This window comes from Eriocheir sinensis, chromosome 27, assembly GCF_024679095.1.
Source record: "Eriocheir sinensis breed Jianghai 21 chromosome 27, ASM2467909v1, whole genome shotgun sequence".
NCBI lineage: Eukaryota > Metazoa > Arthropoda > Malacostraca > Decapoda > Varunidae > Eriocheir > Eriocheir sinensis.
The window spans coordinates 4,234,182-4,252,429 of NC_066535.1; positions in this window are offsets into that span (position 1 = coordinate 4,234,182).

The window sequence follows — 18,248 nt, forward strand, 5'->3', positions numbered from 1 at the left end:
GGCCTGGCCAGTGGCACCTGTCACCAGGTGTTCTCCACCAACTCTAGAGAGTATCAGACGCCCTTCCTGAGAGACCAAAAAGCTGAAATATTCCTTGAGTATAAGAAAACCCCTCAGAGACTCCATCTTTTTAGATGGAGTCTCTGAGCCGGGAGGTACAACCTCAAATGGCCCACGGAAGACATCTCTTTCAGGAGAAAACGAGAACCAGCTGTTATGCAGAATAGGTATGGGTATACCGTCGATAGAGGGGAGGGACGGGGAGCTCACACCGACAACTGGTTCCCAGGGAGGCTTTTTAGTGTAGAGGTCGCCACACTCCTCTACACAGCAGGCCTAAGTAATTAGGCACGGTCCAGCTGACTAGGACCCTGGAACTCCAACCATTGTCTCATAAAGAGATCCTCTGCCTGCAGTCCAATGCACCACTGCTGTTGCCCAGAGGCTTCACCGTGACCCTGGCACGGGAGACAGATCAGGTATTACACCTTGTCCAAGGGTGACATGAGACTATGCAGGGCAGGGACGTCTAGTTCCCTGAGGTGAAAACACTTCACCCGCATACCCGCTAAGGAGGAGGAGGAGGAGGAGGAGGAGGAGATGTAATGAAGTAAATGGAAAGGGACGAGGTGAGGATAGGAACTTAAATGAGGGTGAAGGTGAGCAGGAGTATAGGGCGAGGAGGAGGAGAAGAGGAGGAGAAGGAGGTGAGATGAGTAGGGGGTAGGGCAAGGAGGAGGAGGAGGAGGAGGAGGAGGGTGAGATGAGTAGGGGTAGGGCAAGGAGCAGGAGGAGGAGGAGGAGGGAGGCCCACTATCAGTCTTCGCCATCAGGAGGGAAGCGGCAGCCTGGACGCACCTCTTGTCGCTAACATCGCGCCAGGAACCTTGTCTTCGGCTGTAAAGGTGGCCAACTTGTAGCCCTATCCTGGTGCCTTTCCCTCCTTACCTTCGTCTCCCTTCACTTCCTGCCTTTCTCTTCATCCCCTGCCTTTCTTTCCATTCCTTGCTTTCCTTTCCTTCCTTTTCTCCCGTTCCTTCCCTTCTTTATATCTCTACTTCCCTTTCCTTCTCTTCTGTACCTCCCCTCTTCCATTGCCTTGTAACTTTTCTTTTCTCCCATCCTTATCATTCCTTCCCTTCCTTACTTCCTTACTTTCCTTTCCTTCCTTTTCTCCCGTTTCTTCCCTTCTTTACATCTCTACCTCCCTTTCCTTCTCTTCTGTACCTCCCCTCTTCCATTGCCTTCCAACTTTTCTTTTCTCCCATCCCTATTATTCCTTCCCTTCCTTACTTCCTTATTTTCCTTTCCTTCCTTTTCTCCCGTTCCTTCCCTTCTTTATATCTCTATCTCCCTTTCCTTCTCTTCTGTACCTCCCCTCTTCCATTGCCTTCCAACCTTTCTTCTCTCCCATCCTTATCATTTCTTCCTTTCCTTACCTTTCCTTTCTGTTCTTCTCTTCGCTTTCTTACCTCGTGTCCCTTTCTTCCTTTCTTTTCCTTTCCTTCCTTACCTTCCGCCTTCCTCCTTCCCTACCATACATCTTTTTTCCTTCCCTGGTCTTCGGTTTTCGTTCCTCTATCTTTTTTGTGTGATATGTTATTCTATTCACACTTTTTGTTGTTGTCTATCTCTTGTTTCCTCCTCCTGTCATGTTATCGTTATTTTCATTATTATCATCATCATTCATCTGTCTGTCTTGTTTCTCGTTTCCCATATAATTTATTCAGTGTGTTTTCATTCTTCTTAACTTCTTCCTTGTCCTCATTCTGATAGCTGCCCTCCCTTGCTTTTCTCTCCACCTTTCCACCCTCCCATCCCCTCCTCCTCCTCCTCCTCTCTCTCCCCTACAATTCGCCAATAAAAGGAGCCGCGTGATGACCGCTTGTTATGGCGTTCAATCCTACATCTGTTCCCCCAAGCAGCTTCGTCTATCTGCCCAACGATCGGCCTCTCTCCCGCCTTTAGTTAGTTACGCCGAGACGCTGGAATGCTTGAGAACGGAGATGACAAGATAAGGAAGAAAAGAAGAAAGAAAGAAAGAAAGAATGAAGGAAAGAAAGGAAGGGAAAAGGGAAGGAAGGAAAGAAGGAAGGAAGGAGGGAAGGAAGGAGGGAAGGCAAGAAGGAAAGAAAGAGGGAAGGAAGAAAGGAATTAAGGAAGGAAGGAAGGAAGGAAGGAAGGAAGGAAGGAAGGGAAAAAGAAAGAAAAAAAAGAAAGAAAGAAATAAAGAAGGAAGGAATGGAAAGGAAAAGAGAAGGAAGGAAGGAAGGAAGGAAAGAAAGAAAGAACGCGTGAAAGAAATAAAGAAGGGAAGAACGAAAAAAAGAAAAAAAAAGAAAGAAAGAGAAAGAAAGAAAAGAAAGAAAGAAAAAAAATGCCTATAGGTTTCCCATGATATTGATTTTTACCTTCCCCTCCTATTACAGATGTATTAATGTTTGAAAAAGGAGATTACAAGATAAGAAAAGAGAGAAAACAGAGAGAAAATATATCCTCAGCTCTCCCTTGACAGTAATATTGTAGGATTAAAGAAAGCAGATGTCTATTATTTTTTTTCAGTGAGGGAAGATAAGGAGATCGGGGCAAAGAAAAAAGAGAAAGAAAAATAACCGATCTCAACACGGCATTACGTCCGCAGATTGTTATGTAATTGGCTTTGATTAAAATGGTTAAGTGCCTCCTGTTTTTTGCAGTAAGAGAAGGACGTTCAAGGCTAACCCCCAGCTCCCCCCCCCTTCAACCCCCCGACACACACACGAGAAAGGAAAGAAAGAAAACAAGCACTCTTAACGCAGGATTACATTCACCGACACTTTTGTAATAGGACGAAACAATATTTTTTTTCTGGTCATCAAGTTAGATTACCGTTGTTTTAGGTAAATATTCGAGCTTATAATAGATGCCTGTATTACTTATTTGTGTCCCTCATTGCCCTAGGAGTAACATGCGCGTTGAATCATCTCTGCCTATCAGTACTGCAGGAAGGGATAGAGGAGAGGGTTAAATGAGGAAGAAGAAAGGGGAGGAAGGAGAGAAGAGATAAAGTGAATGAAAAGGGGGGTAGTTCGTTTTCACGGTGGTCTGTTTGTGAAGTAGGAGAGAAAGGAAAACGGAAGGGGAGGGGGTAAAGGAAGAGAAGGGGAGACAAAGGGATAAGGTTGAGGAGACGTGGGAGAGGAAGAGAGAGAGAGAGGTAAGGGGAGAGGTTTGATCTTCATGGTGGTCCCCTTGATATCTTTATTCTCTCTCTCTCTCTCTCTCTCTCTCTCTCTCTCTCTCTCTCTCTCTCTCTCTTTCTCTCTCTCTCAAAAGTGGACCGAGCAGTGCTGTCCGCTATCAGACGAAGTGGATGACTGACAGGCGGGGACAGATCGGCAGACAGATGGCAAAATATTAGTCAGATGGACGTCAGAGTTAATATTCGCGCGGGCAATTCATCGTTGTAGAAAGAACGTCGTAGCTATTTCAGGAGCGAATGTCATCCCTATACTGCTTGTACCTCTTCCCACACACACATATATACTCACACACTCACTCTCACATAGACAACCACACTACTACTACTACTACTACTACTTCTACTACTGCCATTGCGTCTACAACTACTTATAATACTACTTTTTACAGCACTACTATAACCTCCACTAATACGATACCTGTCCCTCCCACACACACACACACACATACACACACACACGCACTCCCGCACAAACATGGTCACACATGCTTCTATCTCTACGTATAATACCACTTATCAGTCGTACCATAACCCCCACTAGTACTCTCACACATGCATCCAGTTCTCGTTCTCCCGGTACCCTAAACATACTTTTTCTACCGGTAAAATAAGCGTCACACCCTTCATACACATCACACTTACACACTCTCGTTGGAAGGCACCGCTGACGTCACCCTCGCAAGGAATCAGCTGAGGACGAACATTGCCCTCGAGAAACCTTATACCAGCGTTACCAGATTGTCGTACTTAGAACATTGCATTTATCAGTTTCAGGCTCAAAAAATGTCGGACCCACACCAATAACAATATCCAATTGAAGTTCACGTTAAAGCTGTAAGGCATCGATGTTTTTTTTTTATATACTTATAGGTGAGAAACCGAAAAATACGATGTCCTGAGTGTTATAATCTGGTAACGTTGCCTCAGACACGAACAGATACAAAGAAACGACTCCTCCAAGACGCAGAAAAGAACAACCACTCCCGATGAACTCTACCATTGTGGCCGACTTATCGTAACTTGTTCTTTAGTTGCTGCCAAGTTACACGGGAATGAGCTTTTTCGATAACATTTACAAGGAGAGACAACGCGGCCGCCAGACAGCGTGGACTTCTTTATACCGCTGTTTGCTATGCCGCGGCAGCCACCTCCGTCGTATACCTTCCTCTTTTTGTCGGTCTTTTCGGCGAGGCGGACTTTTGCTGGGTTATTTATTGCGTGGAGGGCGTAGGTGACCTGGCGGCGCGGTTGTTTTGCCCGGCGTGGGAGGAGGAGGGTCTTGCCGCCCGCCGGGGTACGCCAGACCGGAGCGCCTTGATCGGAGTACTGGCACGAAGGTACACACTGAACTCTCGTAAAGAAGATTTGAACGTGCTGCTGCTGCCACTCCTGCTGCTGTTTCTGATGCATAGGAGGGCTCAATGGCTGTTCCTCCCACTGTTACTGCCTCCGATGATGGTGCTAGTGATAGTCTTACTGCTGCTGCTACTGGAACTACTACTACTACTACTACTACTACTATTACTACTACTACTGATTATACGAACGTGCTGCCACTCCTACGACTGCTTCTGATGCAAGGGGAAGGTTACGTGGCTGTTCCTCCCACTGTTACTTCCTCCACTGATGGTGATTGTGATTCTATAAGGCCTGCTACTACTACTACTACTACTACTACTACTACTACTACTTCTACTTTGAATTGAAATCGACGAGCAGCAGATGTAGATACAATTCTCAGCCGTCATCTAACGGGTTTTTTTGTTTTCAGTCTTTGTCCTGGAGATGCTTCCTTTACTATGAAATAAACTCCTTTACCTTAGAGAGTGCGGGAGTGTATGGCTGCCCAAGTATTACCCGGATTTGTAAGAGGAGTGGAGAAAAGTGTGTTTATATCGGTCATGGCTGTCAAGAAAGTAGGCCCAGGGTGATTATGGAAATTGTATCAAAACAGAAGATTCCAGGTGTCGAGGAGTGGGCACGGGATGTGAGGGGCGCGGCTCCCAGCAGTGCGTGGCCCTAGGCGCGGCGCGTGATGGATGGATGACTGCGCTGGTCCGCTTGTGTTAGCACCCCGCGGAGAGACTTGTAGCAGGGCGAGGAAGGGGAGTAGGCCTGTGTGGGTGGAAGGGGGGCAGTGTGTGTGTGTGTGTGTGTGTGTGTGTGTTTAAACTAGATCAAGTAGGAAATCGGTTGCAACATACAGATAAAGACCAATTTGATAGTGGTCAGCCAACTAGTCCCCTTACGTTGTGGTCTCCTTGGTCCATTCTCATCGACCTCCTCCTCCTCCTCCTCCTTGTGATCCTCCTCCTTCTCCCACTCCTCCTCCTCCTCCTCCTCCTCCTCCTCCTTCAGCTGTTTAAAATCACAAAGCGCCTGAAATTCCACTTAAAATTCCTGGCTAATAATATTGAATAAAAAATCGCGAATCCTTTACTAACTGGCTGATATTTTTTTATGTGACTAATACAGATACAAAGCCCTAAGAATAAGTAAAGAAGGTGCTTATTTTTGCCTCTTAATGAAATGGAATTCGCTGATCAGTCGTAATAAGACATTTTGTATCTTGACAGAGGACTTACCACAGTGGAAGGCAGACAGGGTAGGGGAGGGGGAGGTAAAGTGAGGAAGATATATAATTGAAAACCTTACTAGTGAAGAGAAGAAAAAAAAAGAGAGAAAAGCTGTAAACAGTCCTTCCTTTAAATCACTACAGAAAAAAATTACCGTTGGAACAAAAGAAAAAAGTGAAATTAAAAGATTATAAAAAAGCAGCAATTAAAAAAAAACTATATACTACAAAAAAGTTAATACAAAAAAATATATATATTATGGGAACGAAATTAGAATCAAGAATTAAAAACAAGCAAAAATTAAATAAAACCTTGAGAACAACAACAACAACAACAACAAAATAGTACGTCTTATATATACACTGCCGGGGTAATAAGAGTGAAGGTAAAAATGCATGCGGGTTACAGGTAGCAGAAAAGAAAGTGAATATATATAAGCAACACCACATACACTAGCAAAAAAGAGGTGAATTTATAAGCAGTAACACATAAATTAGCACAAGATGAAGGAAGATTGCTGCCCAGTGAGGGAGAATGCGTGGCGCTGACCTGCAAAGAGATATTAAGGCGGGCGACTTGATGGGACGAGTAGCCTGAGTCTGTCCGTTTAGTGGCGGTGTGTGGGTTGAGTGAGTCTCCCCTCTTACCCCTCCTCCTTTCCCCTCCTCCTCTATCCCCTTTCCATCCTATATTCTCCCCTTCCCCTCTCCTCTACGTCCCTTCACTTTTCCTCCAACCCCCTTCCTCCTCCTCTACCCCCTTTTCCCCCCTTCTCTATCCCATTTCCATCCTATTCTCCTCTTTCCCTTCCCCTCTATTTCCCTTCACCCTTCCTCTATATTTCCCTCCTCCTCTACCCCCGTTTCTCCTCACCAATATCCTCCTTTTCCCCTTCTCTCCCCCTGTTCACCCCTCTACCCTTTCTTCCCCCTCCTCTACCCAATTCCCTTTCCTCTACCCTCTTCCCCCTTCTCTACACCCCAACCCCCACTCCTACCCTCCCTTCCTCCTCCTGTACCCCTCTTCCTCCCTCCTCTACTTGCCTTTCCTCCCTTTCTTCACCCTTTTCTCCTTTCCTCTGCCCTCCCTTTCCCCATCCTCTATTATTTCCCCACTCCTTATCCCCCTATACGCCCTCCCCAGCACCTCCTCTCTCCATCTCCCTCCCCACACACCTGAGACACGTAGACAGGTAGACAAGTAGAGGAACGAGACCTCCGCTATTCCTCGGCACCTGGTTTTAAGGTACAGACGGTGATCAGAGCCAAAGCTAATATACGTAGTAATAGCTTAGTTATATAGTAATGGTAATAGTATAGTAGTTTAATGAATTGTGCAGTAATGTAGTAATAGTATAGTATAGGGTTGTAAATGGCTTCCTTGCCCTTCCTTTCCATTATTTATGATTGAAAGAGGGAAGAGAAATGAAGGACAATCTATTACTTTATTAGCCACTGAAGATAGTTATGTTGGTGGACCTTGAAATGGTTAAATAAGAAATGTTTTTTTCTTCATTATTTTCCTCACTAATTAAGTGTTGTTATTATACATCTCGAGGCTCCATTTATAAGGGTAACAAATGTATTTCGATTTGTTGACGGGAACACACGGCGTTCTTCTTTAATAATAGAGCGAGGAACACACACACACACACACACACACACACACACACACACACACACACACACACACACACACACACAGGCATAAAAAAAAAGAGAGAGAGAGAGAGAGAGAGAGAGAGAGAGAGAGAGAGAGAGAGAGAGAGAGAGAGAGAGAGAGAGAGAGAGAGATGCAGCGGTCTTCATAATTCTAATAATTATATGATCCTTAACCCTTCCCATCGCCCGCTGCACTCCTCCCTTTCCTACCCATCTCTTTACCTCCTCCTCCTCCTCCTCCTCCTCCTCCTCCATTGTGGGTCTTGTTATCCTCCTCCTCGTCCTCTTCTTCTTCGTCCTCCTTTTCCTCGTTCTCGCCTCTTCGTCCTCCTCCTTTTCCCTCTTCGCTATTTCATCCACGCGACTCCTCCTCTTGCCTCTTGTCTGTCTCTTCTTCTTTTTTTCTTTTTTTCTTCTTTTTTTCTTTTTCTTTTTTTCTTCTTTTTTCTTCTTTATTCTTCATCTTCTTCTTCTTTTCGATATATCCTCACGTGTCTCCTCCTCCTCATTATCCCACTTCCCTCTTCCTCTTCCCTCCTCCTCCTCCTCCTCCTCCTCCTCCTCCGTCTCCTCTTCCTCTTCCTCCTCCCACCCCGCACTTACCGCCCCTGCATACAGATAAACACACTCATTTCATGCCTCAACACCGACGAATCTTCCTGAACGATCTGATACGACTTTTTTTCATATCCCTCTCTCTCCCTTTCTCACCCTTTTTTCCAACCTCTTCGATCGATCCTTCTTATTTTTTTATGTGTGTGCAAATGGTGGTGAACGGTTTGAATCCGAGTCTTTACCGATAACGTTTTCAAATGCTCCTTTTTTTCTATCTTTACGTTTTCTCCTTCTTTGTGGTGTAGGTAATGAAAGGGAAGTCAGTGTTATCGTACCTTTATTTCATTTTAGTTCATCGTTTCTGGTACTGAAGTTGATAAAAAAAAAGTGGGTATCATTATTTCCTTTATCGTGGTTATCTTCTCTGGCTTGACTTTCACTTTTCGTCCACCTGGCTCACTGCTTACATACCTACCTGTCTACCTGTCTCTACCTGCCGTCATTAGCGTCTCGCCTCACCTGCAGCGGAACTATAGAGGGGCGTACTACCGCTATCTTCTGCCGAGGGTGTGAGTTGTGCTGGATTTATGTGCGCGTGGGCAGCGGCGCGGGGCAGGTGGGCTCAGGACTGGCTGGGCAGGTATTAGTTGTGGTACTGCCGGGCATGAAGGGATTAAGGGGAAAGGGCCACTCTTTTCTCTCTCTCTCTCTCTCTCTCTCTCTCTCTCTCTCTCTCTCTCTCTCTCTCTTGATATTTTTTTCTTTCTCTTTGTGTCTCTGTCTGTCTGTCTCTCATGTTTTTTTTTTCTTGTTAATGTTATATTTTTCCTCTTCCTTTTTTGTTCCTCTTTACTTCAGCTGCTTTTTCTGCACCTTCCTTTTGTTACTTTTTTTGGTTTGATTGTTACTTTTGTTGTTCTTGTTCTTCTTCTTGTGATTCTCCTCATTCTTCTTGTCCCTGTTCTTCTACTACCACAAATCCTCGTCCTCCTCCTCCTCCTGAATGAATGAATGAATGAATGAATGGCCAACAACTTTTTGCAGTAAGTAAAGAAAAGGATCTTGGAATCACTATATCAAGCGATTTAAAGCCCGGTCAGCATTGTTCAGAGGTAGTTAAAACTGCAAACAAGTTGGTTGGCTTCATCGGACGAGTCTTTAATAATAAATCCGAAAAAGTAATATTAAAACTGTATAATTCGTTGGTTCGACCCCGGCTAGAGTACTGTGTACAGTTTTGGTCTCCCTACTACAGAAAAGACATAGAAAAGTTGGAACGGGTTCAACGAAGAGTAACAAAGATGATTCCTAGGTTGAGAAATTTGTCATATGAACAAAGGCTTAAAGAAGTAAATTTATTCAGTCTTTCAAAACGAAGAATGCGAGGCGATCTAATTTTAAAATGTTTAAAGGATTCAGTGATATTAATGCGGAAGATTACTTTACAATTGATCGACCAAATAGAACAAGAAGAAATCACAATTTGAAGATAAGTGGTAAAAGATTCTCGTCGCACGAAGCTAAACACTTCTTCTTCAATCAAGTTGTTAATGTTTGGAACTCTCTACCCTGTGATGTCGTTGATAGTACAACAGTTACGGGCTTCAAGAATAGATTAGACAAGTGTTTTGAATCCAACCAGCAACTAAGATATTACTCATTGTCGTAATAACGTTAAGTTCTTTCGAATACTGGTGTCCTTGTCCGCTTTTATCGCCCGGTTAGTGGTAGCAGTAATGGTAGTTCTTTCCTCTTTCCTACATAAATTCCATGCAGTTTTTCCATGCTGCATGGTTCTTTTTCCTTTCCTGCCAGCTTTGGCTGGAGGGATGGGGGGGTGGGGAGGAGCCTTCGCCTTTGCTGTCCTTCATCTTCCACCTTTGATTAGATAGTGTAGCTTGTCACAAACAACCTCGTAAGGACCAGCAGGTCTGCAGTTGTTTGTTCTTCTTTTGTGTTCCTTTGTGTTCCTCCTCCTCTTCTACACCTCTACTACTACTACTACTACTACTACTACCACCGCCACCACCAAGACCCCATCACCTGCACCCTATTAATTACTATCATTACTACCCATATTTTCACCCTAAGCATCCTTCTCTTATCGCACTTTGTAATCCAACCCACCCCACCACTACCATTAACCACCACCACCACCCCCACCACCACCACCACCATCATCACGTTATTCTCTTCCTTAAAATACGAGTTGCTCAACGTGTCCTTAGTCTACTCAGGATCCTTAAGACTTTCTTTTGTCATGGAGTACTTTGAGAGCCAACCCAGAGTGGAGTCCTTGTCTTTTGGTATCACTACCGCCGCTCCGTCTTGCATAACTTCGACTTGGTTACTACAATAAATGATGAATGAAAGAGAGGGTTTATTTTTTAGAGGAGGAAGGGGAAGCGTGTGAGAATGCAAGGATGTGAGGAAGAAAAGGAGGTAAAAAGATGATTTTTTTTTGTATTAATACCGCTCTGTGCTGTGTTCCATCAATTTCATGTTAAAATAATTAATCAAAGAGGAGTTCTTTGGAGGGAGATGGTAAAGTGCACAAGAAATAAAAGTAGGAGAAAAGGAGCAATATTATAAGACTGAGAGAGATGTTTGGGGTCATTTCCGTCCAGTGTTTTCTTCCTTTTTTCTTGATTCGTGGAAAAAAAAATCAGTAGCCTTTTTTTGTGCTCTTGAGCCGCCGCCTTTAATGTAAACTATAAAAAGGAAGAGGGGAAAGTGTACAAATAGGGACGTAAAAGAAAAAAAGAATACATCAATGACATACGTTCATTTTAAGGATGAGTAGGAACAATGACATAGCGAAATGTACTTAAAGAGGAAGAGAGGATAGAGGACAAGGATACGGAGATGGGAAGAGGAAGGACATAAAACAGTACTCGCATAGGCCTAGGTAGTTAGCGTGCGATGAAGAGGAGAAAGAGGTCAAGGATAGGAGATTGGGCAGAGGGAGAGGAGAGGGAGTGTAAACCAGTATAAAGAGGAAGAGCTGAGAGATTACACATATATATGAGAATGGGAGGAGGAAGAGGAGAAAGAGTACAGGAATGAATGAAGGAAAGTAGAAAGAATACAACGATAGTAATGAAATAGTAAGATAAAGCGTTGAAATAGTGCAAATAGAATAAGGTTGAAAGAGCATAAATAATAAGATAATGGAAAGAAGAGATGGAAGAATACAAGCTTAAAGAAATGTGAGGAGTTAGAGGAGGAGGAGGAAGATAAGGATTGCAAATTGATAATAAAACACACACACACACACACACACACACACACACACACACACACACACACACACACACACACACACACACACACACACACACACACACACACACACACACACACACACACACACACACACACAGATGGTAATGAGGAACACTTATGCGGTCTGGGGCAGGTGTCTCTCGCCCCGTGGCTCACCTGGCGAAGCTAATTGGCGTACACCTTTTGCTTGCATCACGCCGCCTCTCCTTCATCCCGCCGATAAGAGAGGCAGAAAAAAAAAGCATAAGAAACTGCTTTATTTATCCACAAGAGTGATACAAGTGGAGAAGGAGGAGGTGAGGGAGGAGAAGGATGCGGGCAGTCAGGAAAAGGAGAATTAAAGATGGAATAAGTGGAGGAGGAAATGTTGAGAAAGGTGAAATAGAAGAATGCGTTGAGAAAGAAGATAAGTTTTGACGGAGAATGATGATGATGAGGAGGAGGAGGAACTGAGGGAGGAGAAGGAGGAGGAAGAATGCAGGAAGGAGGTAAAGTGGAAGGCAAGGAGAAGAGGAAGGGAATGGAGTACTTAAGAGAGACGTACTTAAACCTTCCTTCCCAACGACCTTCCTTTCATCTTCATCATCTGCTTTATCCCACTTCTTTCCCTAACTCTCTCTTCCCATCTCTCCCTAGTCGTCATCCTTGTTCACCAGTTCATCCTTTTCTTTTTCCTCAACCTCCTTCTCTAACTCCTTTTCCTTTTCCTCTTTTTCCTCCTTTTTCTTTTCCTCGTCCTCCTCCTCCTCTAACTCCTTTTCCTTTTTCTCCTCCTCCTCTAACTCCTTTCCCTTTTCCTCCTCCTCCTCTAACTCCTTTCCCTTTTCCTCCTCCTCTTCTAACTCCTTTTCCTTTTCCTCCTCCTCCTCTAACGCCTTACATTTCCTTAAACTCGTACTCTTCCATCTCTTCTTCTTTCCATTATCTTATTATCTATGTTCTTTCAACTTTATACTTGCACTTTTTCCATTACTACCTCTGTATATCCTTTCTACTTTCTATTTTTCCCCCATTCCTTCTCAATATTTCATCTACTCCTGCTAAGAAATGTCAGGCGAATACACAGACTAACTTTTCTGATTATTGGTACGGGTATTTGGGCTCACATATCTTTTTTTTGTTCCGCCTATAGCGCCGATAAGCTTTCATGGGGGGACTTTTGAATGACCCCAATCCGGTAGTGGAGCAGGCGGATTTTATTTATATTGGCTGCCGTAATGTATGATTCTTAAGGTAATAGTTTTTTTATGGCTCTTTATTGTGCTTCTGTGTTGCTTTTCTTGGTTCTTTTCCTCTCTGTCGCCTCTTTTCCCTTTCTCATGTTCTTATCTACTTTTCTCCTTCCTTTTTTTATCTATTCCATGTTAGGTATATCTGCTTCTCATAGGCTAGTGTTCTGATGCTTTTTTTTCCTCTTCTTCCTCCTCCTCCTCCTCCTCCTCCTTCTCCTCCTCCTTCCCGCTGTGATTCCATTATAATTTACCATCATGTGTGTGTGCTCCTCCCAAACCCTCATCACACACACACACACACACACACACACACACACACGCGCGCGCACAAACACACACTTAAGCCTACTCACAATGAACGCCACCATCACCACCACCACCATCATCACAACTTGTATACATGACCTCTAGGCCTACACACACACACACACACACACACACACACACACACACACACAGCGATTCAAAAACCACGTATAACCGATACCCCCAACCACCCACACAGCCTAATCTTACCCTAGGCCTACCCATAACTCATCCAGTACCTTACCTTAGCCTGTGTGCTCCTACCTAACTACCTTTTGACTCGCCTATGATAAACCTCTTCCCAGTATCTTTATTTTCTTTCTCGTAACGTTTCCTACCTTACTTTTCTATCTTTTAATCACATATGAAACCTATTTTTAACCAAGGCCTACCTATGAATCAGTCTATGTCTTGCCTAAACTTTTCTACTACTACTTTTCTATCTTATGACTTGCCCACAGTATAGTTTCTCCACATTGCCTTTTTATTTGCTTACCTATCGACTTGTTTCCTCAACTGACCACGACGCTACTTAACAGCCCACCTTTTCTTACCTCGGTACCTTCTTACGTACCTACGACACATAAGGCCGTATTACTAAACACTTCGTCGCCCAGGAACCCATATTTGACAAGGCTTTCGTAGGAGTTGTGGGCATTTCCAGGAGGAGTTCTATGACCCTGGTGCTAGATTGACCCTTCTTCTATACCATGAACCTAAGAAAACACTCATCAGAACCCAATTGCCTCTCTCTTTGACCTTTAGAAATAACTGATGTGAGAAGCGAGAGTGTCTTATAATACCAACCATATTTTCCTCCCAGTACCCTTTTCCTTTTTACCCATAGCCAGTTACTTACCTCCTTGCCTTCAACTTGACTAATCTTGACCTTCTTACTCCTCCGCTTCCTCAACTACCTACTCTCTCACCCACGATTTACCTTCTTCCTATTCCTTTTTTTCCTCTCTACCTTTACCCATTTGCTCATCTCCTTACCCTCCACTTGACTTACCTTATCCCTTCTCCTCCTCCTCCACTTCCTCAGCCTTCATACTTACCCACGATACACCCTTGCCTTCCAATGCCTCTTACCTTTTTATCTCTCTCCCTATCTATTTACCCTACTCCTTACCCACGTCTGGACACCACCATCACCCTTTATCATACAGGTAGGGGCAGGTGAGGAGGGTAAGGACGGGCAGGTAGCCGGGTTTAAAGGGTGTGAATTGGCTCCTCAGTGTTGTGGGTAAACAGGTACACGTGAAGGGACAGGTAAGGGGCCGCCGGGGATAGATAAGAGGGGCTAAAGAGGTCGCCGGTGAAGTGGGTTCGTGAGAAGGGTCGGTCGGAGGGATTGTTTGAATGGGGAGTTATTTTTGAGGGAAGTACAGGAAGTTTCGATAGTATAGTTAATAGAGAGTGATAGTTCTTGTATTTCTTATGGGGAGTAGGGGTCGGAGGAGTTTTTAGAGCAAGGGGTGGAGTGATTGGTGGGGTGGGAGAGTTTCCTTGGGGTTTGAAAATGTAGTTAGGGTTTCCAGTGGGGTTGAGTTATTTTTTGGGGGGTCAGTTTTCTTAGAGGTTGGGAGAGATTTCAAGAGTGAGGGACAATGGTGGTAGTGGGAGAGATTGTTAGAGTAGATTGTTAGGGTGGGAGGGTTTCCTTTGGGGCTGAAGGTGTAGGAGGGTCTTAAAGTTAGTGTTACCAGCGTGGGTGGGAGTTATTTCTTGAAAGGTGTAGATTTCAAGAGCTAGTGACAGTGGTGGTGGTGGTGGTGGTGGTAGTGGTGATGTTTTTAGGGTGCAGGACCTCACCTCTCTCTTTGCCATTCTTTACTGCTCTCGTTTATAGGAGCCGCGATTAGCTGGGGGGTTTTCCTCACACTATTTTTTTTTGCCTTTCTTTACTGAAAAAAAAAGAGGATGTTTGAGGTTAGACAAGGAGGTCTTAACAGGCAGAACTAACACTGATGGTGGAGGTGATAGAGTTGTATAGAAGATGGTGAGCTCAGGGTGATTGAGAACAAGAAGGGATACTGAAAGGAGACGGGAGAGATGTTTATGGAAACTATAAAAAGAATATATGAAATAAATAAAAATAGTGAAATGGGTTGCAAAATAATTTAATTCGGCGATCGATGACTTTCTGAGGAATATCAAAGGAGGAGGAGGAGGAGGAGGAGGAGATGAAGGAGGAGGAGGAGAAGGAGATGAAGGAGGAGTAGGAGGAGGTCGTGTTAGTGATGGTGGTGGTGGTGGTGGTGGTGGTGGTAGTGGTGGGAGGTCGGGGTCAGGGGCCAAGCATAGGGGGGTGTAGAGTGGGAGTGAGGGGGGAGGCGGGTGCTGAGTCACGTGGGTGGTGGAGGGCGTGAGGGGAGCCTGATGTGTTTTGTGTGTTTGTTTTCAGTAAACATCGAGTATCGGAGGGTCTGGGGAACATTTTTTTTCTCAAGTGTGTGAAAATATACTACACGGGGAAACGCAGGCACTCACCCACTCAGTTATGTATATTTTTTTTTACCTTGCACGGAAATTCGAAAAGTCTAGTGAGGGAGAAAAATTATATTCGCTTTAATTATGTATTCTATAGCGCTTTTTTTTTTTTGCTTCTTCCATCCTTTTTTTGTTTGTTTGTTTCTACCTTCTACGCTGTATTCTTTTCCTTCGTCTATTTTTTTTTCGTTTTCATGAGGTGAGGAAATTTAGTAAACGACGAAAATTATATGGTTTTCGAGATGTATCCTATGGCGATTTTTTGTTTCGTCTTTTTTTCGTTTCTCTCTCCTATTCTATTTTATTATTCGTTTATTTATTTCATCTATTTACTCTGTACTTTTCATCTCCCTCCTCAGCACACCTTTTATATTTTCATTTTTTACCCATTTTCCGCTCCCATTTACCGTAAACCTCATTTTTTTCTCTTTTTTTCCGCAGCGTCTTCTTTCATCGTTCTCTTTTCTATATAATCTTTACATGGATTCTTTTCTTGTCTCCTTCCTCATCTCTCCAGTGACTCATTCTCTTCCTGTCCCATTGAACTCCTCCTCCTCCTCCTCCTCCTCCTCCTCTGCTCAAGTATCACCCACGAGTCTCCTCAAGTCCCAGAGGTGTCGAACCCTGGCAACAAGATATCCAGGTAGCAGGAACACACACACACACACACACACATTATGGAGAGTTGATACTTATTGCCGCCTTCCCTTCTTTGGCGGCACAGAGGGAAGGGAAGGAGAGATGAGGGTCAAATGGCAGTTATCGAAGTAACAATCAAATTAGCTTCTATTTTGGTGCGTAATATTAGTCCTTGTAGTCTTCGGTCTCCCATAGAAAAAGCGGGAAGAGTACAAGATAATAATACACTCGTAGGTTACTAAGTCTGTATCCTCGACACACCCAGGTCTCAGAGAATAAAGAACAGAGGGGTTAAATTAGAAGATAAACAATTATGATGCAAAAGGACAGACAAACTAAGCAAATCAAGCAATAAGAACTCACTTTGAGAATACAAAAAAAAAGATATACAGCTGGATGAAATATATAAGATGTATTAAAATTTCACTCCATGAGGGCCATATTCAGACCCATTAATTTTTTTTTAGGAAGAGTATAAAAAAAAACCTAATGTAAAATCAAAATCATAGACCCAGAAAATATTAAAAAAAGTGATTGAGAAAATACTTAAAAATATTATGCTTTGTGAAATGAATATATGAAGCACTTCGTTTACAACTGAGTGTGACGGAAAATTCAACAAGATCATAAAATATTACAGAATTTTTTTTCATTACTTTAACAAAACATCTGATAAGTTTAGTTTCGTCCATTAAATATTCGTACTCCTTACACACATTTCGAGGGGGAAAGTAGGAATTTAAAGCAGAGGGTCACCTGAAACGCAATGAAATATGTGTTCAGTAAAGAATTATAAAAAAAAAGTTTAAATATATGCGGTTAAGGTGTCGGGTGGCGCGCCGGTACCGAATTAAGAACATAAGAACGTAGGAGTCTGCAAGAGGCCGGTAGGCCTGTACAAGGCAGCTCCTTTGAACCTAAGCTCCCGTGTATCTACCCCCACTTAATATCACTGTCCAGGAATGTATCAAATCTATTTTTGAATGTGACAATTGTATTGGCACTCATCACATGACTGCTAAGCCTATTCCACTCATCCACCACTCTGTTAGTAAACCAATTTTTGCCTATGTCCCTGTTGAATCTGAATTTATCCAGTTTAAACCCATTACTTCGTGTCCTACCCGGTTCTCTTACCCACAAAACCTTATGAATATCCCCCTTATTAAAGTCCTTCATCCATTTATAAACCTCGATCATGTCTCCACGCACCCTTCGCCTTTCTAAAGAATGCAAATTTAACTGTTTGAGTCTTTCCTCGTATGGCAAGTTTCTTAACCCCTGAATCATCTTAGTCATCCTTCTCTGCACCGACCCTAACATTTTGATATCCATTCTATAGTAAGGTGACCAAAACTGAACCGCATAATCAAGATGAGGTCTAACTAATGCTAAATATTGTATGAGGAAGACTTCGGCGCTTCTGTTACTTACAGTCCTTGAGATAAATCCCATTAACCTGTTTGCTCGATTTCTAGCTTGAATGCATTGTGCCCTTGGACGGAGATCAGAGCTCACTAAGACCCCTAAATCCTTCTCGCACCCAGATCTGCTTATGGGAGTGTCATTTAACCAATAGTTATGTGAGGGGTTGTTCCTACCTACACTCAAAATACTGCACTTCCCTACACTGAACTCCGTCTGCCATTTATCCGCCCAATCATACAATCTGTTTAGTTCATCCTGGAGCGTCCTGATCTGATTCAATTATTCTACCGATCTTGGTAGCATCTGCAAATTTATATACTGACATCACTACTTATTCCTGTATCTAAGTCATTGATATAAATAATAAACAAAATTGGACCCAATACTGAACCTTGTGGGACCCCACTCGTAACACATCCTCAGTCAGATTTGTTTTTTTTTTGTTTTTTTTTACGTCTCCGCCTATTGCGCCGGTAGGCTTGCTTGAAGGGCCTGGATGGTATTCGGCCCCAGCCCGTCATGGCGTAGGCAAGTGTTTGTAGTGGCGCCATTTTCTCTTGACTCATGCTGCCCCGCGGAACTCGTTCTTGATTCTTGGACGGTTTCCTCTAGAGTCCGGGTTGATGGGTGGTCTTCAGGACAGCATGTGGGTAGTTTTAAACCACTCGGCGGTGACTGAAAAATCCGAGGTGGTAGCGTGGGGATTCGAACTCGTGTCGTCCATCACGCGGTAAATGTGGGCCCAGCACGCTACCACTTCAGCCACCCAGGTTTTTACGATTAATTTGCACTCTTTGCTTCCTATTGCTAAGCCACGCCTTGACCCAGTTCA